General features: G+C 38.3%; 1 protein-coding gene and 1 long non-coding RNA gene across 4 annotated transcripts in view; one reads left to right on the forward strand and one right to left on the reverse strand.

The window, feature by feature from the left end:
• PSD3 (pleckstrin and Sec7 domain containing 3) overlaps positions 1–23,788 on the reverse strand; it is a 789,820-nt gene that overhangs the window by 632,532 nt on the left and 133,500 nt on the right. The gene's annotated exons all lie outside the window — the stretch shown is intronic.
• Positions 8,563–15,219, forward strand: LOC125163512 (uncharacterized). The gene is made up of 3 exons (XR_007151484.1): positions 8,563–8,742; positions 13,445–13,545; positions 14,237–15,219. It is a non-coding gene; the product is annotated as an uncharacterized LOC125163512 (long non-coding RNA).

Consider the following 23,788-nt stretch of genomic DNA (forward strand, 5'->3'; position numbering starts at 1 on the left):
GCCCAGTTTCTTGTACCATACACAAAAATAAATTCAAGATGGATTAAAGACCTAAATGTGAGATATGAAACCATTAAAATCTTAGAAGAAAACACAGGTAGCAACCCCTTTGACATTGGCCATAGTGACTTCTTACTAGATATGTCTCCTGAGGCAAGGGAAACAAAAGCAAAAATAAACTATTTTTAGTTCTTAGAGCATAAATATTTTTATTTCAGAGAGATTTTTTCAAACTACCGAATGTAAAGTATGCTCCCATTATTTTCACCCACGGTTCTCTATTCTTTTATTTTTGTAGTACTTTCCTCAATTTGTAATTCTATTTTCTGTTTAAAGTTTCCTGTTTTATTTGTGGTCTTTCTCCTTCATTAGACCATAAGCCAGAAGAGGGTAGAAACCCTAAAAGTTCACAATTATATGCCAAGAGCCTGATGAAACCACAAAGAAAAAAAACTTTCCTTGGATTTTGTGGCCAACTGACCACCTTCCGTCTAGGCATTCAGCCATATGCTTACTGGTGATATCATTCTTCTACAGAAAACAGCTTCAAGTAACCACCATTGAAAAAACATAAGCCGTTTACTCTCAGTATTATGAAATCAAGATGTACATGATTTTACTGGTAGAAGCCAACGAAGGCATATATTTAGAGTATATCACCTTATTAAAGCACATTTATTTATAATTTGAGATTTTTCAGCTGCTCATCAGTGAAAGGGTATAGAGGAAATATCCATATATATTAGAAGTATAAGAAAGACAACACTTATGTGCTAGCCAATAGAGTAGACATTCATGTACAACATCTCATCTTTTCTTTTATTTTTTTTTAATTTTTTAATGTTTATTTATTTTTGAGACACACAGAATGTGAGTGGAGAAGGGTCAGAGAGAGAGGGAGACACAGAATCTGAAGTGGGCTCCAGGCTCTAAGCTGTCAGCACAGAACCTGACGCAGGGCTTGAACTCACAAATGGTGAGATCAGACCTGAGCTGAAGTTGGATGTTTAACTGAATGAGCCACGCAGGCACCCCTCCGACCCTCTAAAGCATGAGGTCTCAACAATATGGACCAGACATTATTATCACCCAGGGATCTATGAAATACTGATACATGTGTCCCACCCTAGAGATAATATTTTGATAGCTAGATGTACTTATTTTAATATATATTAGAAAGCATGTAATGAGAACATCAAATCTTGATTTCAGATATATTATGGAAAAAATAAAAAAGACAACATATAAATGACTACAATTTCCTGAAAACACTGTTAGGTCAAATAATTTCCCCATAGAAGTCAGAAAACTGGTTATTGTGAAAGTGTCTGATCCAATCCATAGATATTCAAGGCTTTCCTCAAGGCAATGCTATGTATTCATGGGTGGTTTGAATGGACAGGATGTCTAGCAACAGAGAAGTGCAGAACTCAGGTCCCAGAGCAACTAGTTAGCATTCATCTTCTCTTAATAAAAGACTGCCTTCGCCTTGTCACCCCTCACTCTTTGACTGGCAACTACTGTGCCTCTCTTTTCTTACACTCTCAAGTTGCTGGGAGAGACAAATTAAAGTTGAGGGACCTGTAAGCTCACTGTATAGGAAGGAGTCTGAAGGAAGGGAAATTTGGGGTCCCAGATGAGTCTTAGAGGTAATCCCTGAAAACCCAGACCACACTGTAACTTTCACTTCTCCCCAGAGGTCAGTGACATAAAGGGCACACTTTGTGCCCTCTCCTCGCCAGCATAAGGGAAGATGCTTAATGCCAATATTCAGAAAGTGCCCACTCCTCTGTAGTCTTCTCTTGAGCTAGCTCTATTAACATAAGGGAAGAATGGTAGAATGCAGGAGTTGTGAAAGCTGCTCTCTTCCAGTTGGGACTATACAGGTGGAGGATGACTACTGAGAGTAGGGAGAGGGTATCAGGTAAGATACAACATACAGGTAGAAAGGTTATTGACACTGCCTCTTGGAGATGAACAGAAAATACTAGAAGCTGTTGCAAGTCATGTCTTTCACTAAGACCATACATGCAGTAGTTGCATAATTCAAGCAGGCACAGTTTTGATGGTAATGGGTTAATTCTGTTTACTTCTGAAGAAAATATTTCTAAGGAGAAACAGGGTTGAACTATGGTGACATTTTAGAGATATGAATTAAATTAAAGAATGATGTCAGCTAATCAAATTATTGGTATGCTCTTTTGAAAAACTGCAGAAGAAGGTCCCATCTCTGACTTAAAGACTAACCCCAAGAATGTCTGAAAACAGTCTGGCAAAATATATAGAATTGTTAGTGTGACTGTTCCTGTGTGTAAAAAACAGGAAGAATGGAAGGGACACTTCTCAAACACTTTGGACAGGACTTTTTTAGGGAAATTCAATCAAGCAGATGTAAACTGTTACTAGTTTGAACACTAAGACTCAGTGCTTTCCCAAATCAAAGAGTGGTATTAACAGGGAATCCTAGTTTTTTCGGCATTTAGAATTCAATGAGTTTTCAATTCTTGATATTTCTTCAGACAAATAATGAGAAATTATACTTTAATCTATAATAAAACTCACATTTGTAATAAGTTTCAATGAAAATCATGGTTTATTTTTACAAATAGGTATCTATAGTAAAGAAAAAACTCCAAATTTTCAGTGGATTTTTTATTGCTTAAATTTCACATATAAATTTCATTGTATTTTGCTTGCTTACCTTTCACACATAAGTATAAAATTGATATTATGTTTATTTAAAATTTTTCCTACATTTATAGGAAATGTATATATACATTTCTATATAATTGCTTAAAGTTTTTTTGTCTTTTTATCTCTCATTGCACATATATTTGAAATTTCAAACATAGATCTTATCTTACAAAAGTGATTAACATCTTCTTTTTAATGGTACATGATGATGATAATAAAAGCTTATATAACACTGTGTTTGAGGCACAAACATATACATTACCTTATCTAAATCTCATAACTCTGTAAAGTAAAAATTATTATTATCATCACTTTTCAGAAGAGAAAGCTGAGGCATGGAAAGAGTATAGATCCAGTAATCTTTCCTTCTAATTCTATATGATGCTTTAATTAACACTTCTTCAAATCAAAATTGGTTGGGTTAAAAAAATTATGTCATGCAAAACTTGTCAGAAGTTTCTAGGTGTGATGTCATAAGCACATATCACCCATTCTCTCACTAAAGACAACAATAAAACCCAGACAGAAAACATGGCTCAAATATTTAAAGACCTGACAAAGGAAATATATATTAGTGGGCAGATCAGGGAAGAACACTAGAATTCAAAATAGCACTGAGCTGTTGGTAGTCTACCATTTTATTTTCCCTCCAGTATCCTGCAGCCTGAACTTGAGGTAGCTGGAAATGTGGAAGTGAGCACTGTGATGCATACAGAGATCAGAAGGACTCTAGTTCTGGCTTAAAAAGCAATGAAGGGATCTACTAAATTTCAGAGGGTGTGGGGGAAGTCATCTCTTTGTTTCTTATTTTCTCCAATTTCTCAGGTACTAGGTAAGATTCCCTGTTAATACCACTCTCCAGATTATCCTGCAGCAATGGTGGCAGCAGTGATTGCAGTGGCAACAGCTGGAGCCCAAACTCCAAACCTCAAAGGGAGAGAGACGTTTTCTCTGTTCAATGGAGTTGTAGCTCTCAGAAGTGGGATCAAATTCCATTGCTTCCTTTTGTTTCATCCCTCTCTCTCTCTTTCTCTGTCATCCTCTCACACATCTCCTCCTGTCACGTGGCCCAAATAGAGTGCAGTTGTGGAAGTAGAAAGTTTCTGCTTAGGGGATCAAAAAGAGAAAACTAGAGAACTGGAAAATACTAGGGAGGTAGTGAAGAGGGAGCACCTTGGGAAACTAACTCTACATAAAATTGTTCATGAACTGCTAGGCGCAATCCTGTCCTGCCCATGCATGGATTTGACCTTAATTAATTAGCAAATCAGACTCTGAGAACTGATTTAATGGACAAACTCCACCCAGGCCCCACACAGACCACTGAGTGGTACAACTGTGAGATAAATCTAAATAGTTCTGCAAGAGCTTTGAAAATTGAACTGACGTTGGAACCACAGACTACAAAAGGAGGGTTGGAATTCTAGCCTGAACTTAACCACGTTGGTTATCTGCTAAAACAAAAATAATATTCTTCATATGATTTAAACAGTTCTCAGAGTCTCATAAATTAATATTCAAAATGTTCAGGATACAATCTAAAATTACTTGGCCTACAAAGAATCAGGAAGATGTTAACTCATGAGGGAAAAAATAATCAGCACATGACAACAAGATGACATAGATGCTGGACTATCTGACAAAAGACTTTAAACAGCTATTATAAAAGTGCTAAAATAAGTAATTACAAACATTCTTGAAAGAAATATTAAAATAGAAAGTATCAGAAGATATAAAGAAGAATGAAATGGGAAATTTTTAAATAAAAAAATAAAATAAAAATCTCAATGGATTGAAAAGGAATAATTAAAACTATCCTCATATATAGACTGCATGATTGTCTTTGTAGAAAATCCCAAGAAATCTACAATAAAACTCCTGGAACTAGTAAGTGAATTTAGAAAGGTCACAAGATACACAAAAGTCTTAATTCTATATACTAATAATGTACAATTGAAAACTGAAGTTTAAAAAATAATGTTTACTTTTGGGGTAATAAAAAAGTTCTGGAACTAAATAGTGGTGATGGTTGTACAACATTATGAATGAATGTACTTGATGCCACTGAATTGTACATTAAAATTGTTAAAATGTGGGGGCAACTGGCTGGCTCAGTTCGTAGAGCATATGACTCTTGATCTCAGGGTCATGAGTTCAAGCCCCAGGTTGGGGGTAGAGTTTACTTAAATTAAATAAAATAAAGTGGTTAAAATGTTAAATTTATGTTATGTGTATTTTACTGTAATTTAAAAAAGAAAAGAGTCAACACTAAAAAAAATATGCCATTTGGGGCTCCTGGGTGGCTCAGTTAGTTAAGTGTCTGCCTTCGGCTCAGGTCATGATCTCACAGTTTGTTAGTTTGAGCCCCGCGTTGAGCTCTGTGCTGACAGCTCAGAGTCTGGAGCCTGCTCCAAATTCTATGTTTCCCTCTCTCTCTGCCCCTCCCCCACTCTTACTCTCTGTCTCTCTCAAAAAAAAAAAAAAATAAAAGCATTAAAAAATTTTTTTTAAATATGCCATGTATAATAATGCCCAAAATTGCAATATTTAGTTAGGTAAAGTCTAAAAAAATATTCAGGAGCTATATGCCAAAACCTACAAAATATCCATTTTAAAAAATCAAAGAAGACCAAAATAAATAGAGACATACTTGTTAATTAATTGGAATAGTCAACATGGAAAAGATGCCAATTTTCACCAAGTTGATCTATAGATTTAATGCAATACCAATCTAAATACAGGCAGGATTTTTTGAAGACATAAACCAACTGATTCTAAAATGTATATGACTGGCAGAGGAACTAGAATAGTTAAAACAGTTTTGAAGAATAATGAAGTTGGAGGAATCACATATCCAATTTTAAGACTTTAAAGCTACAGTAATAAGACAGAGTTTTATTCATGAAGAAATATATATGGGTCAAGAATCCAGAAACAGACCCACACAAATATGACTATTTCATTTTTAACAATAATGCAAAAGCAATTCAATAGAGAAAGTATAGCCCTTTCAACAAATGATGTTGGAAAAATAGGTCATCTTTATTTAAAAAAAAGTGTACCTCAGTTTAACTCTCATACACAGGGGTTCCTGGGTGGCTCAGTCAGTTGAGCGTCTGACTCTTGATTTCAGTTCAGGTCATCATCTCACAGACTTGTGAGATGGACCCTGTATTGGACTCCATGCTGACAGTGCAGAGCCTGCTTGGGATTCTCTCTCTTTTCCTCTCTCTCTGCCCCTCCCCTGTCCATGTTGTACGTGTGTGCTCTGTCTCTCTCTCTCAAAATAAATAAATAAACTTAATAAATAAATCTCACACACAAAAATTAACTACAAAAATTAACCGATGAAGCCACCCAGGTGTCCCATAACCATAAAACTTTTAAAAGAAGTGAAAAATATCATGACCTAGGCTTAGACGAAGATCTTTAGACATGATATTCCATTAGCATGATCTATAAAAGAAAAAAAAACAATAAATTATAGTTCATGAAAAATTAAAAACTTTTGTTTAGTGAAAGACACTGTTAAGAAAATGAAAAGATAAGCTACAGATTGATAAAATATTTACAAGCCACATACCAGACAAAGAACTTAGATCTAGAATATATAAAAAAAACATCAAAACTCAAAAAAGGAAAAAGAAAGAAGGGAAAAAACCTCAATAAATGGGCTGATAGAAAAAAAATGGGCAAAGGACTTGAATAATTATTTCACTAAAGAGGTTATAAAGATAGCCATTAGGGAAGTGAAAGCTAAAACCATAAAGCAATACCACTACACCCATGTTAGAATGGCATAAACACAAAAACAAAGAAAATACCAAATCCTGGCAAGGATGAGGAAAAACGGATCTCTCGTGTATTGCTGATGGGAATGCAAAATGGTAGAACCATCCTGGGAAAACACCTTGGCGGTCATGTTTTGCTTTGTTTCGTTTTTATAAAATTAAACATATACTTACCATATGACCTAGCAATCTCCCTCCTGAGTCTTTTTCCCAGAGAAATGAAAACTAATGTTCATATAAGACCTGTACATGAATGTTTTTAACAGCTAAATCCATAATCACTAAAACTTGGAGACAACCCAATATCTTCCTAGGCTAAATGGATGAACAAAGTATGGAACACCCATACAGGGGAATACTCAGCATTAAAAAGCAAGAACTGTTGATAGCATGCAATAACTAATAACTTGGTTGAATCTCAAAATCCTTCAGACTAGCTGAGTGAAAGAAGCAAGTTTCAAAAAATTACATGCTTTGTGATTCCATTTTTATGACATTCTTGAAGGGACAAAACTATTGTATGAAAGAAGAGATCAATCATTTCCAGGGATTATGGGTGAGAGGGAGGTATATCTACAAAAGAATAGTGCAAGTGAGGTTTTGGAGTGATGTAACCATTCCTGATTATAGTGGTGGTTGGTTGCACAAATTTACATGCATATGTATTATTTATGTATATTTATGTATTATATATGTATATTTTATATATGTATATTTTTATATATGTATATGTTAAAATTCATAGAACTGTGTACACATGCACATGTACATATTCACATACACAAAAGTTAATTTTACTTTATGATACCTTTTTTAAGTGTTGTCTACTTTACCAGCTAGACCCAACTAAACTACTGCTAGTATGCCTTCTTTTCCTCTGAACTGAGTAATTAAGCACATTGTACAAAAATCCTCTGAAGTTTGGAGATGTTTCTGGAAATTAAGGAATGGTGCCATTTGCTTATCTAGATATTTTCAACAGCAAGAGCTCAGAGCTCAGCAGTAGGCCAATAAAATGAGAGGGGACCATAGCATGGAGCACACCAAGGAAAGAGAAAGTGAGGATATTGCCATTCCAGTTCTCTGTGGCTTTGGGTATCAAAGCAAAAACTCAGCTGGTTTCTGTGACCCAAATGAGATTAACCAAGGGAGGGAAGCCAGTAGCTTGCCTTTGTGATGACTATACAAAACTGAGTTGCCCAGCCTGAAGGGATACAGCATGTACTGTTGGCAAGAGCCACAGGAAAGTTTGACTGTCCTCCAATGATCTTTTGGGTTGGTTACATTTTAGAGCTGAATGCTGCCCATGAACATTCTGTATGCCACCTACCCTGCAACCCCATTTTACCAGAGACCACAAAAACAGAATGGTCAGGGACTAAGTCATGGGCACTTCTCTGCACCCAAATGGACCCAGCTGTGGCTGAGTCTGCATCATCATGCCAGGAACCAGACCAGGGAATTGGCACACAGCAGGGTTCAACAATGGAATGACCATACCCAGGCTTGTAGATTCCGTAGACTGCCTTCACTCTTGTAGGAAGATGGTTTCCGTGCCCTCCAGCTCTATTGCTGCTTCTGCAGAGAATGCAGCTCAAAGTTAAAAACAGGGAAATAACGAGAAGGATGAGGAATACAGGACATGCCAAGGCCCAGCAACTCACTATTTCCAACAGCAGCAGTAGCAGCTGCTGCTGAAGAAAAACTAGCCTGAGCAGGAGGGGGAGAGATTTAAGTTTTTCGGAAAGTCTAAGATTTAAAGCAGTACAGGTTGCACTGGGATATTTTACTTGAGGAGATCAAATAGATTCCCCTTTCTCCTCCCTCAGCACCTAAGCAAGGAAGTTATGACAGCAAGTTTATTATCAGTTACTCAAAAAATTAAAATTTTTCTATGTTTTGTGAACATGTTTTGTGAACTTGAAACCTTTAGTCACTCCCACAACAAAAGAAAGAAAGGTTAGGTAACAGATTAGGGAGATAACAGAGGGAGAGAAATAGGAAAGAAACAACAATTCATAGAAAGTTCAAGGCTTTTCTTTGTCTTGGATCATTCTCTTTTCTCCAGCCTGCCAGAGTCCCCTTCAGCTCTGTTCAGCCAGCCTCCAGTCCAGGGTGCCCGCTCCGCTGCCTTTTGTCTCCTATAGCCATAGGAACTCGTATTTTGCGCCAGGCCTAGCACTTCATTCCAAGCAACTGTGCTGAGGACCAAAGGATTAGCAAGTCTGCTTAGGCTGCCATCAAATCTGTGCCTGAGGTGAGTGTTTTTTACCGAGACAGCCCTAAATGTCACTGACCTTTCAAATTATAGCAATTATATTATATTATGATGTTTGGAGGGCCCTAACTCCCTGAAATGTTAGGTTTTGTTGAGCTGGGGTTTGTTTTCTTCCTTATTTGCAAATAATGTCAGCGGAAGGAAGCGAATACATTTTGAAGTTTGGGGATTCAAGGAGTATGTGGTTTCAGGTGACTAGAGGAAACTTGGGAAAAAAAAACACTTTAAAATTTAATTGAGTTTCCAAGAAGTAGTTTTAAAAATATCTATCTAGAGGGGCGCCTGGGTGGCGCAGTCGGTTAAGTGTCCGACTTCAGCCAGGTCATGATCTCGCGGTCCGTGGGTTCGAGCCCCGCGTCAGGCTCTGGGCTGATGGCTCAGAACCTGGAGCCTGTTTCCGATTCTGTGTCTCCCTCTCTCTCTGCCCCTCCCCCGTTCATGCTCTGTCTCTCTCTGTCCCAAAAATAAATAAAAGTTGAAAAAAAAATCTATCTAGAGATTTTGCCATCAATGCCTCTTATTTATCAATACATAAAAAATATCTGTAGCTTCACTTATAGGATTATTGGTTTCCTTATATGTATAGCCACAGAGATCTGTAGATCTTATACATAGCTCAACACTAATATTAATATATGTCAATAAATCTTGTTACTTTGAAATATGCTTCCCTAATGAAGCCAAATTGATCATCGTTTCAATTACACATATTTTTTGATAGGATGAAATTCTTCTTTAATGATTTCCTCAATTATAAGGTTAACTAAAGGAGGAAAGAGGGAAATGAAAGATGATACATGGAAACAACCAGTCATGCAAAGGCATGAAGCTTAAGAATGGCAAGTGGCTCAGAAGCTGCCTGTCCCTGGTTATCTAGATATCTTCTTTGGCAAGGTAACAACAACCTCTTGTTGAAGGCTCCTGGCTTCTACCTACTCTTACTGGCCCTTTCTTTGTCCTCTTTTAATCAGTCACAAAACACAGTGAGGCACATTCATTAGCCAGGGTTTTCTTTATAGCCTGGGTACACTTTGCAGGCATCAGCCAGGTGCCAGCCCCCACCAGTGACATCTGATCATGCCTCACTTGTCTGCACCCCTTCCCATTTTCTTATGCCAGCTTAGAATTTCTTAAAAAGAAATAAATGAAATCCTAGTTGGCAGTCCTTCCCCCTACCTCCCCCTAGCCACACCACACTGACAAAACAAACAAGCAAAAGAAATAAAGTAATTTAGTTGGTCAAGTTCTTAATTTATTTTTATTTTTTTAACATTTATTTATTACTGAGAGACAGAGAGACACAGAGCATGAGCAGGGGAGGGGTAGAAAGAGGGGAAGACACAGAATCTGAAGCAGGCTCCAGGCGCTGAGCTGTCAGCACAGAGTCCAACGTGGGGCTCGAATTCACAAACTGTGAGATCATGACCTGAGCTGAAGTCGGTCGCCTAACCAACAGAGCCACCCAGGCGCCCCAGTCAAGATCTTTATAGTTAGAGAATATTTTGGAAAATAAAAAAAAGGACATGGTTAATAACTTAATCATGGGTGACAAGATATAATTAACAAAATGACTCAACCAACAAGCATGTTAGCTTGCAAATCAAGAGTAAACAGGTATTATTATTTTCCTTTTTTCTGGTAAGTTTGCTAAATTATACATTTAAAAATATCACTTTTGAGACCTTATACACACAGCTAACCCAGCTTAGAATGTTCTCCTTCTTCTTACCCTTTATTTTTAACTCCTCTTCCCTCCAGGTCATGTCCCATTCTCCTCCTTAAACTTGCTAACAGCTTTCACCTCCCCATCCTAGGTAAAATTCCCCATATACAATTATATTTGCTCACCTAAATGCCTAACTTGCCCTCTTACTGCCTTCCCAGGGAAACTGTAAACTCCTTGAGGACATTCACCATTTCTGACATTTCTCTTGTTTCCTTCATTGCACCTCACATGTCCAGGGCACAAAAAACAAAAACAAAAACAAAACAAAAACACAATGTTTAAATATTCGGCTTGTGGCTATACAATGTATCTCTATGAGTAGGCAACTGAAAAGAAAATTACTATATATAGTCTATTACTGTAGACAGAGAGGCATCTTCCAGTGGTAGAAGTGAAGGCATTTCAGTTAACTTACTGAATCTTACAGTCATGCAGTGAGCCACATGGCAGTGTTTCCCTCACTATCCTGGTAGTTGTGAGAGAAAGATGAGTTAAGTGTGGTCAGAAGGATGCTTACAGTTGATGGGGTGATTATAAGGTCCAATTCCCATTTTGTAGATGAAGAAACTGAGGCTTAGAAAAGTGAAGTGGAAAAAATAATAGTGAAGTGACTCACCCAAGTCGTGCAGTTAAGAGCAACAATATTCCTATTTCCCTGGTTTCACCTCCTCATGTATCATCTGCACAATTTTTGTTGCATATGAATAATATATGTTCAATTCCTAATGTTTTTTACTTAAATAATTTAAGAAGAAATCTTTAGAATTATTATCAATAAATGGCAAACTGGTATCATAAGTATAAGGTATATATTAATATTCTTTAAAATATATAACTTTTAAAATAAAAATAATAAAAGCTGTGTTACCATCTAAAGTGCACATTTTGGGGAAATAGTACCTTACCCCAAAATCTGTATTGACCAAGCAGATAGATTAGTAAGTATTTTACACAGGTGTTACTATGTATATATGGTATGACCTATATTTGAAAAATCGATCTTTTCGGGGCGCCTGGGTGGCGCAGTCGGTTAAGCGTCCGACTTCAGCCAGGTCACGATCTCGCGGTCCGTGAGTTCGAGCCCCGCGTCAGGCTCTGGGCTGATGGCTCAGAGCCTGGAGCCTGTTTCCGATTCTGTGTCTCCCTCTCTCTCTGCCCCTCCCCCGTTCATGCTCTGTCTCTCTCTGTCCCAAAAATAAATAAACGTTGAAAAAAAAAAAAAAAAAAAAAGAAAAATCGATCTTTTCAAAGTCATATCTATGTGATGTGACTGTTTTTGCCCCAAATGCAAAAGAAAAGAAAATTCAGAACCATTCAAAATTAGTCAAGAAAAACATCTATTAGCCCTGCAAAAGTAAAGGTGCTAATACATATTCAACAAAGAACAAAACTAAGAAATTAATTAGAAGGCATGCATGAGACAGTAAGATTTGAAGAACTCAGAGTTAGCTTAAAAAGGCAGAAAAAAACAGCACTAATTCCTACCTGGAAGTCTATTTAAACTTTGCTAAAATTAGAGTTGACAATTCTATTGACTTCGAAAAGATGATCCTATTTTTTTGTAGATAAAACACTATAGTTTCTGAATACTATAAAAAATCAAGTTTATATTAACCTGAATATTTTCTAAATTGGGCATTCTAGTTACCTGATTGTAATTGTAATTTACCAAAGGTTAACCAAGAAATATTTTAATTTTAACCATCATTGTTAAAAGTAATTTTTGAAAATCTGAAGGCATAATTTTTTACAGGAGTTAGTACTGAATACCAAATGTAATGTCACTTTTCTTTGATTATTTCTGATAATGGGATGACTAAATCTTGGTTTTAAATGATTTCAGTTTCCTGAGCACCTGTCATGAGGTGACTCTTTGCTTTACCTATGCAATCCCTTTGACTCTTCCTACATTACAGCAAGACTGGTATTATTATCCTTTTTGTGCAGATGAATGAATTGAGCTATCAAGAAATTAAATAACCTGCTTGGAGACAAATAGTGAATGTAATAACAACTCTCCCAGGCCCATCTGATTTCCAAATTCATGCTCTTAATCCCAAGAGTAGCAGAATTTGAATGCACAGAATCTTGGCCTGAGGTACACAGTCAGCATGACATGTTTTAGTCTTAAAATATATGTCAGGTGTTTTTCTTTCTTTTCTTTTTTAACACTTTATTATCTGGCAATTTCCTTTATGCCTTAGATACAATACAAAAAGAAATTCAAGTTAATTGAGAAGTCCAGGTAGCTGACTTATAATTAATTACACTTTAGTAGCATGCAATTCCTACTAATTAAAGATGCTTTGGTATGCACCTAGATAAAGTAATATTGGACACACTTAAATTGTTTCTTTTGAAGTCAAGGTGGAAACATTCTAATAATACTGAAGAATCTAAATGTTGCCCAGAAAATTCATCTCCTAAATGTTAAGTCATTCCTAGCTAAGAAATGTTTAAGTTAAACTTTTTAGAGCTGTGCTTAAAATGTCAGAAATAAAATTCCTCCCTTCTGCTATTATAGTATTTATTATTCCCACTTTTTCCCTAAAAAGTAATTCTAAGTATTGAGAAAAAGAACCTGTTAGAATCAATGTCTTTGTAACTTTAACTAGAATAATTCTATTATTAAAACAGTGAATATTCACTATTATTGCCATCTGATAGATATCAGGTAGAATTTTATTAAGATAATTATAGAGTTTTATTACTCAAAGCTTATTAGAAAATTAGATTATGCCATCTATCTTACTTATGAGAAAATTTTACTTCAGAGAAATTCTATTTCTCACAAGCCCTAATACCTCTGGCTGTATATAAACCATCCCATCTCCTTCTTTTCTGAATGATAAAGCAGCTTGTTTTTCTTTTACAAACACATTATTATCTTGAGGAACAGAGGGACATTGAGAAACTCCCTCCCAAGAGTAGTAACCAGTTGATGCTTTCTTCCAGTGCAATTTCACACAGTCCATCAAGACCTGCAGGATCTGATGCAGCCCTTGTCTCCAGGCTTGTCTGTCGTTTCTTCTACCCCAGAGTCAGCAAAGAACATGGTGTATAACTACCTGCACTCATATCCAGGTGTCTCCAACTCTCCAACTGCTGTTAGCCTTTTCACAGCTTTGATTTTTTTTTTTTTTTTTTTTTTTTTGGTCTGTAAGTAGAAACAATAATAGACCCTGCCTGATGGGGCTCTTGTGAAGTGTAGATGAAATAATGCACATAACATGATGACATATGATAAATACTCAGTAATGTTAGCTGTTATTATTAATCTGGATAGTTACTCCTGGCAAAAAAACTTTTCTTACCCACTCAAACCAGGATGGGTGCCCGCATTTTACATTTCTGTAGAATCTTGTCCTTCCTTGTAATACTCATCATACTTTTAAATACTTATTTAAGGTCTGTGTTCTCAGCTAGATTATATACACTTCAAGAACAAATCTGGTTTTATGATTATTATTAATATCCATTATGTCTAGCACACAGCCTACAAAGGAATATCTGTTAAATGAATTAAAGTTAATGCTAAAGCTATAAGACTGATGAGTTCTTTGGGAAGACATTCAATTATCTCAATTATCATTTTTAAAAATTGGTCAATTTGAAGGAATTATTGAGAGAAATAGGCATTGTGCTACATCTTAGTTTGTGATATGATTCAGAGGAAAACGTAATAACAGTAGTGACACTTACTTTATAGTGCTTTATAGTATATTCATACCTATAATTCCATTCCAGAAGCTCACAGAATATTAGAGATGGAAGACACTCCAGAGTCATCGCATCCAAATCTTCATTTGAGAGATAAGGAAACCAAAAGCCGTCATTGCACCAAGAATCACTGAGTTCTCCAAAACACGTCCCACAGAAAGGGTGTCAGAAAAGCCCTTGGACTCTAACCATGCATTCGATGAGCTCACAAGTCTGAACCATAAGTTTCCTGAGCATCACTTAAATAGCTTGTGAAAGGACAGGAAATCCCACAAAAATGGGCAGACAGAAATAGAAGATGGAATTACAATTCAGTGGTCCACACAGAGTTTTTCCTAGTGTGTCTTGAGCCAGCAACAAAGGGTGGCACTCAAGGCTCAGGGTGAAGTGAAGCACAGTAAGCTAGGTGAAGCAGATGGGAGCTGCTCTGGAGAGACCCACAGCAGCCATCCATGTAGGACTCATTTCCTGCTTTGAGCCAAATGGGTTTATCAAACGCAGCCTTCTGTACTGTTTTCTGGCCAGCATGGAGAAATGCACCTGGCATCTGCCTATGCATTCTGTCTTTTTTGCCAAATGCAGGGATCTCCCTTTGGCTTTCAACATGGAACACCCGGAATCAGATGGAAAATCCCTCCATTAGTCAAGTACATGGGAAATGCTCTCTGAAAATGCTGTGGAAGAGAATGACCGTCCACATACACAAAAGTTCAATTAAGTTCATTTGTTCATGGCTCAAGCCTATGTGCTAGGAATCAGGACTGACTGCCCAGTACCCTGATTTTGGCTCCTCTGCAGCCTGCATACAGAGCTGTAGGGGCCAAGGGCAGGCTGCCCAAAATGTACCACTTTGGCATATTGATTATTTTGAATAAAAGTTACTTAAGAGATAGCCTGTGCAAGAAGGACACTCAGACAGTTCCCTGTCCCCCTGAAAGCAGGAAACAAATCTCCCCTGTGAAAGCTACCCTCCCTGCACAAGAAGTAAAGAGACATCCTAATTGCCAGAGATAGGAAATTTAGAGCCAAGAAGGCTGTGTGAACAACCCTTGTTACTTTTTACTAATTTACTATCACAGCCCAAATTCTGTTTAGAATTCCTTACTAATTGAAGTTCCTAAAGCTAAGTTTTCTTTGTCCTGTCAATGCCTCACAGATTTATTGTTTCTTTGGGTAAAAAGTATAAAAACTGCTTGCTCTGGTCATTTCTTTGGGTCTCAATTTCATTATTGGGTCTCTGTGTGTACCTAATGCAACTGGGTTTTTTTTCATGTTAATCTGTCTCATGTAAATTTAATTCTTATTTTTTCATTTTAGAGAGAGGGAGAGTACACAAGTGGGGGAGAGGGGCAGAGGGAGAGAGAGAGAGAGAGAAAGAGAGAGAGAGAGAGAGAGAATCTCAAGCAGGCTCCACATTCAGTGCACAGCCTGACACAGGGCTCAATTCCACGACCCAGGGATTGTGACCTGAGCTGAAATCAAGAGTTGGACTCTCAACTGACTCGGCTACCCAGGCAACCCTGTAAATTTCATTCTTGGTCCAGCTAGAAGGATCTTGGACCCAGGAAAATTTTTTTCTCCCCTTCAGGGGATACCTGACAGAGGTCCCAGAACACCTGAGGAGAATGGGTGACCCAGTGGGATACTTAGTAATAGCAGGGTTGAAATGGGGGAAGTTGAAAGGTCAAGGACCTTTTTTAAAAAAACACACACAAATTCACAGTCAGTCTTTATTTTTCACTTTTCTTTTCCTTCTTGATAGCAAGTGGGGGCAGGACAAAGATCTGGCTTGGAAGACGAGTGACGTGCCTTGGTGCAGTGACACACAAACCATCCAGAGTTGGGCTTGCTGTGACTGTTGGTGGTGCTTTCTCCTGGGCACCTCTCCCTCTCATAGGGTGATCTGGACAGGTGAGCCTTCCAGGAAGTCCTTCTCACCATCCCCTGTCACTGTCCTGAGGGTCCCCTCCTCCAAATCCTTGTTATGCTTCATAAATCTATAAAAAAATGTCTAAGTTTCCATCATATGTTGCCCACAGTTCTGATGGAGATTGTTCACACACCTTGAATTAATGTCAAGCTAACACAGGACAAGTTGTTTTAAACTGTCTAAACTCAGCAGAAGAATAGCCACCCAGCATCATAATTATTTACTTTCAGCAGCTTGAATGCAAGTGTCATTAAATCTTTTCAACAGTTCTGGTGAATGCCTTTCATTTTCATCAGTAGTTCCAAAGAATTACACTAGGGAGCTTTTCAATTTAATATGAACGGTAAATCATATACATGCTGTGGGATCTATTTATTGGCCTGTAAAAACTGACTGAAGCAGTTTCCACAAGGGCTTATCTTATTTGAAATAATTTAGGAACCAAGCCTTATTCTTCTTATGGGGGAAGGGGAAGGAAGGGAATAGGAGAATTGGACAAAGGGGCCAGCCAAGTAGCCAGTCAATCAGACTCAACAGAAGTGCTTGGGTAGAAATTGTACTTATACAGAATTCAACCAATTATGTACCCATTATGTGCGGTCTGTGCATATGTGGATCCCACCTTCTAGTAAAGTAAAGGAGATTAGATTTGTACAAAAATACGTGAAACTAGGTAATACTAGGTAACATTAGGTAAAACTAGGTAATACTTGAAACTATAAGTAACAGGGTCATCTGTGATTATTATAATACCTATAATTTAGTAAGAACCTTATCTACTATGTGCAAGAAATGTGCAAGTGCTTGACATCCTCTGTAAAAAGGATGCTCACAACAATGGAGGGGTACAAAGAAAGTGAGGCCCAGAGAAGTTAAGTAACTTGCCTGAAATCACTTATCTGGCTGAGTACAAGTGGACTCCAAACAAGGACCAGTTGCCAAGTACACCTCCAACCAAGGGTTGCTAGATAAAATACAGGACACCAATACATTTGAATTTCAGATAACAACAGTTATACTGAAAAGTATAAGTATGTCCCAAATATTGCTGTTTTTGTTTGCTAAATCTGGCAGCCCTACTCCAAACCTCATCTTATAAGGTAAAGTAAAGAATTCAAGATTACAAGGGATGGAGCACCTGGGTGGCTCAGTTGGTTAAACCTCCGACTTTGGCTCAGGTCAGTGTCTCACGGCTTGTGAGTTCAAGTCCCATGTTGGGCTCTGGGCTAACAGCTCAGAGCCTGAAGACTGCTTCTGAATCTGTATCCCCCTCTCTCTCTGCTCCTTCCATGCTCAGGCTCTGTCTCTCCTAAATTTCTTGGAATTTCCTAAAGGACGTCCTTTGTTACGTTAATGAAGTAACTTCTGGAAAGCCCCTAGGGTGAGGCATGGTCCTTAAGGAAATAACCTGTGATTAGAGTTGGAAAGTTTAGTCCACTGCCCCATTCTCACACCTCCAGGGAGGGGATGGGGCTGGAACCTGAGTTCAAATACCAATGGTTGATCTGATCAATTGTACCTGTGCAATTAAGCCACCATAAAAACCAGAAAAGATGGGGTTCAAAGAGCTTTGGGTTGGTGAACACTAGAGATTTTGGGGAGAGTGGCATGTCTTCCTGGAAAGGGCATGGAAGCTCCAAGGCATTTCCCCATACCTCACCCTGCGATCTCTTCCATTTGGCTGTTCCTGAGTTATATCCTTTTATAAGAAACCAGTCAGTGATCTAGTAAGTAAACTGTTTCTCTGGGTTCTGTGAGTTGCCCTAGCAAACTAATTCAACCCAGCCAGTAAGTCAGAAGCAAAGGTGATAATCTGGTCTGGCATTTAAAATGGGGGAAGTGGGGCAGTCTTGTAGTACTAAACCCTTAATCTGGGATCTGACACTAGCTCCATGTAGTGTCATAATTGAGTTGTATTGCAGGGCACCCAGCTGGGGTAGAAGAATTGTTTGGTGGTGCGGGAAAAACCTCCACACATTGGAGTTTGTAGCAGAACTAGATCATTGTTCTGGGCATTCCTGCCCTATTTCAGATGAATCATGATGTTACAAGAAGCTTAAGAATTAGATAAAATTGTCATGTAAATAGTATTTGTTTTCAATATTTGTTTTTAGTACGATATGCCTAGCAATGTTAAAACATTTTCCCCTGAACCCAGTCATTACAATTAATACTATCATATTAATATGTCATGTAAATTTTAAAACACAAAATAAAAATTTTAAAAGATGAAAGATAAAAACATAAAAAGGGGTACAACAATCTTTTTCTTTCTGTACCAAACAGATTGTCTTGTGCACCCGACTTTGCACATCATTGCGCACTTTGGACACACCCTTGTCCTGGGCAACACTTGTAAATAATTAATACTTACTGAAGACCTATGTGCAGTTTTTCTCACTTGGCCCTTATATCAGTTCTAGAGTTCCTATTTCTTGCCTTTAGTGAACATTTGGAGTTAGAGGCTCCATCAAAAGATCGACAGCTTGCCAAGTCCCACGCTAACCAGCAGAATGGAGACTTACAGAGCCCACTGTCTTTCAGCCCAGTTGCCTTTCAGGTAGAGTGCCTGAGAAGCAGGCTGGGGTGGATGTGGCTGCAACAGCTGCTAGTGTGATAGGAGAAGATAGGATTCAGTAGGCAGAGAGGGAAAGATTAGGGCCTGAGGTCATCAGGTGGGAAAAAAACACCTATTTTGGAACAATGCTGAGAGTGTCTGACCTCAGCAAGTCCCCTCAGGCATAAGGTTTCTCTTAAGAATGTAACACACCCCACCTACTTTCCCTTAGGTTCCCCCTCTGGAATTTGACAAGAGACCTAACTATGGCCATAGACCATCCCTCATACAATGGAAACAAGCCAATCAGGAATGGACAACCCAGCACCTAGAGCTATCAAGCCAATAAGGGTAGAACCTGAGAAGGAACAAGGGGGAAGGGAAGGGGAATTGGCTGACCAGAGAACCTTATTAAACAAGAACCCTTGCCTATAATCGTTGGGCAGTCACTTTTGAATGTCCCCTCTCTGTAAAGTGAGCTTTCCTACTGTTATTCCTTTCTAATCTTATATTCTAATAAACTTTTGCCTGCTGCTTATTTTGTGTCCACCTCTTCATTCTTTGAAGCTGTGAGACAACAAATCCCCAGTTTTGTGGTAAAGAATCCTGGAACACAAGAAGCTGGGGTGATACTCTCTCCACCTTACTGAAGGAACTCCAGATAATGTTTGCCAGTTGTCACATAGTTAATATGTTTGTGTTGGAATTTGAACTTTGGTTGTGGACCTGTGCTTTTTCCTGCTTTACTATACTGTTTAAGATGGCCCTGAACTCAGGGACACCTTGGTGGCTCAGTCGGTTAAGCAGCTGACTTTGGCTCAGGTCATGATCTTGTGTTCATGAGTCAAGCCCCGTATGGGGCTCCGTGCTGACAGCTCAGAGCCTGGAGCCTGCTCCAGATTCTGTGCCTCCTTCTCTCTGCCCCTCCCCTGCTTGTGCTCTCTCTCTCTCTCTCTAAGAATAAATAAACATTAAAAAAAATTGCTGTGAACTCAAACCCAAGTATAAATGAAGGTTGGCATTCCCTCCTAAAAATTAAAAAAAAAAAAAAAAAGAAAAAAAAGAAAGAAAGAAAGATAAAAGAGGACACTGGAACTAACCAAGCAACTTGAATCCAGGATATTGAATCCAGAGAACCAACATAGTTTATCAATAAATTTTTGTAAAATCCAAATTTTCCTTAACTCTTTCCTTTTTACTTAGGCAAGACAGACCCAGTCTTAGTGTTTTATTTTTACATGTGGTCTAATAATTAAAAATCTCTCTAAACCATGTTGACTGGCAGAATAATTTATTGACATCAATTTGTGAATTTTTTCCTTATTTTTTTCCAGTTCCCCTCCCTTTAAGCCAAGTCCCTTGCTGTGCCTTGGGGAGGTTTATATGTCAAGGAACGGTGTCCCTCAAGACATTTCTCTTCTGTTAGAAGATGCTAAAGATGCTGAAACAAGTGTCTGGGAGAGGAGGGTGTTGGCCTGAGCCTGGCAAGTATAAAGAGAATCCTGATTAATTCTGGGGGCTGCTCAGAGGCAGTGCCCTGGAGGAAGTTTTAAGCTGGAGAGTGGCAGAAATTAAAGGGAAGGTGGGTGTTTATGAAATGACTTGCGCACTTTAGTCAGGATTTTACAGGCTTCGATATTTTTCCTCCCACTTCCTAACCTTGTTTAGGACTCGGAGGCAAATTACTTCACTCTTCCAAGTACAGAGAGCTCTCTTGTTTTCCTGAAGATTTCTATGCTTCAATACTTTTCCTTTTCTCAAGGTCCCATCATTTGTGGCCTGCAGTAGATGATGACTTAATAGAGAACTCAGATATTAGGTATGTAACACAAACGTTATGATTAAACAAGGAAAATAATAGCCTTTATGTTTATATTTGGTGGTGGAAGGAATCTTTATTCAGACCTACAGGGAGAGGGACCTCTACTTCCTTTCCCCTACTTCTGACTTGTCTACTTCCTATGTGTTACTCTTCTAGAAGCACAGAGGGAGTCCAGACCCCAGGCCAAAGTTCACAGAAGCAATGGAGCTGCCAGACCTGAAAGCACACAGCCTAGAATGAGAAGCAGTTTGGCAAAGGTTAGGATGGATGGAGAACTGGTGATTGAAGTTGGAGGTCCCCAGCATCTATGTACTCTGTGCCAGGTATGGATCCAAGCGCTTTATATTTATATTAGAACTAAATTATTATTTTCTATCAAGTAGGTACTCACCTCACCTCTATTTTACAGATGAGGAAATTGAGGTACAGAGAGATTTATAACTCACCCAAGGCTACCCAGCTAGGAAGGTGCAGGCAGAGCTGAGACTCACACTTGGAGTCTGGCTCCAGGTTCTGTGCTCTTCAATACAGTGCTAAGCTGACCATGCACTGAAGGAACAGGTAAATGCAAAAATTCATGAATGCTTTCATATCATGGAAACTTCTTGACCAGTGGCCCAATTTTAGTGGACAGAGAGCCCTGAGAATATCTGGGACTGAATTTATTGCTAGTCCAGGAAGGTGGGGTATTGGAGGAAGATTTTAATGTGGTTTTATTAAAAATAACAAAATGATAACTGCTGTAGTTATAGTTCATGAATAGATTATTTTCTTCTTTTTCCTGGTATTAACAGAATAGGAACCAATTTTTAAAAAAAAAAATTTTTTTTTTCAACATTTATTTATTTTTGGGACAGAGAGAGAGACAGAGCATGAACGGGGGAGGGGCAGAGAGAGAGGGAGACACAGAATCGGAAACAGGCTCCAGGCTCCGAGCCATCAGCCCAGAGCCTGACGCGGGGCTCGAACTCACGGACCGCGAGATCGTGACCTGGCTGAAGTCGGATGCTTAACTGACTGCGCCACCCAGGCGCCCCCCAATTTTTTCATAAGGTTAAGTCTGTTCCACCTGCAGTATAGGCCAGACTAGTTTGCCAAGGGAAGGATATTAACGTTATGAATTCTTTGGTCTATCTTCATGATTAAGGGCCTACGAGGTCTCAGTAATCATTTTGTCAGGGAAGAAAGGTGCAGAAAAGCCAATCTATACATTACTATTGCGAACTGACATATTGTTATAGTGTCACAAAGTTCTAACCCTCGTTTTTGTTCAGGGATTACAGTCTGCCCTCTCTCAACCTGGATACCAGCTTTGGTTTGTTGTCTGAATGACAGAATCCTTCATGTACCACAGGCAAGACTGTGGTCCTTCCAAAAGGTGCTGCATTCAAAGAAGCATCCCTAGCCCAGCCTCCCCTCTCCATGTCCCTGCACACTCTGACCAGGAAATTGCTTCAGATTCCCTGACTTTGATTAAGCTTATAGGACCCATTCCTGTGTTTCTGCAGTCTCCTATCAACAACACTTGCAAAGTGGCCTTAATCAGTTGTCATCACTGCTTGCCCCTCCCCCCACCCCGCAAAAGGAAATCTTCCAGGGTGAGGAGAAATCTTGGTCTGGTGGGAGACTACCTTTCTCTAACACACAAACATGGTAGTCTGTGTCCAGATTTTCTGGTCCTGACTTCAAATTTTCCAATGTTGCATTAAATTATGCATATTTTTATGCTAAAATATGTGGTTTTTTTCATGGTATTTTATTCAGTAAATGTAGCTTATTATTTTAAATTTATTTTTTATACTTCTGAATAAAAGGTATAAACTTACAACCCAGAAATCTTAATTTTCAGTTAGGAAAACATTCACTCTATGTGTATATGATTGGATTATGTTCTCTATTAAAGCATAAGGAAATTCACACCTGAACCCAGGAGAAACTCCAAATGCAAACCTTCTTTACATTCTGTCAATCAGCCACAATTTTCCTGCCTTCACTCAGATGGCCCATGAAGACCATCTCCAGTATGAGATGCCCTGACAATATGGAACAGAGATGGTGACTTTTCACCTCAAATCATGATGTACAGATAGTAACTTGCGCAACTTTCTTATTTGGTCATCACTCGAGTGTAAGCCTATACTGATTATTACACAAAGTTATAACCCTTTGTCTGTATTCTGCTGATGTTTCTTGCATATGTCTAAAAATGCCTCTTTGTGTATATGTTTGTCTGCCTCAAACTTAAAGCTTATAGAAAGCAGGAAAAGAATCTCCCTCCTGTTTAATGTTTACAAAAAGAACCAACAGAAACATTAAAAAAATTCATTTAGTAATGCTTAGAGTAACTTAGGTAGTCAATAGTATAATTCCATCTAGTTGGATTTATGTAATACTTTTTTTCTCAAAGGGCTTCAGAGGCTACAAACAATAAGACAACCCAATAAATGCACAGAAGGTAGCCAGCCATAAATGGTTCACAAAACAGTATAAAAAGGTGGAAGAGCAGTTTGTAGCGAATTATAAGAAAAAGTTCACCTACTAAAACAGATTGAGGATGAAAATGGAAAGAATTTTGCCATTAGCTTTCTCAAATGGCATGAAAAGTAGGGATGATTATTTATGGTGAAAATATTTATTTTATAGGTTATTCAAGGCATGGAGTAAAGCTGGTTCTTTAGGAGAATAGTTACTATTATTGAGGGGACATTTTTCACAAAGATTATTTGCAAAGTAGACCTAGGAAACTAGGTCAACAAGCTGAGCCAAAGAGAAATATTACTGTAATTCCTTGGCCACGGGCCCACCCGAGAGCACTAGTTTAAGCCACAAGAGAAATATATTTTCATAAATATACCACTATGCTAAATTTATGACCCCAAAGACAGTTTGAAATTTTATTCTACTTTGGATTGAATAAAATCCACTCCAACAGTGAGTGCCAACTACTACTGGTGCCTGACAAGTCACCAGCCTGGATGCGTCATAGGTAATGCCTTACAAATGCGAAGTGCAGGAAGGGATGTGAGGGAAGAATTGAAGGAATTAGTGAAAGAGGAGGTCACTTAGGGTGGCTTTGCCATAGACAACCTAGAGGTTATATTTATGGAGCACCTATTATATGCAATGCATTTTATAATGATACAGAAGAGAGAGAAAGTTTTTCTGTTTACATACTAAACATTGTTATCCTAAACAAAATCAAACATTTCAAGATTACAAATATTGAGAGGACCTGCTCATATTGTCTATCATTAGTATGCAGTTTCATTC

This window comes from Prionailurus viverrinus, chromosome B1 (assembly GCF_022837055.1).
Source record: "Prionailurus viverrinus isolate Anna chromosome B1, UM_Priviv_1.0, whole genome shotgun sequence".
Lineage (NCBI taxonomy): Eukaryota > Metazoa > Chordata > Mammalia > Carnivora > Felidae > Prionailurus > Prionailurus viverrinus.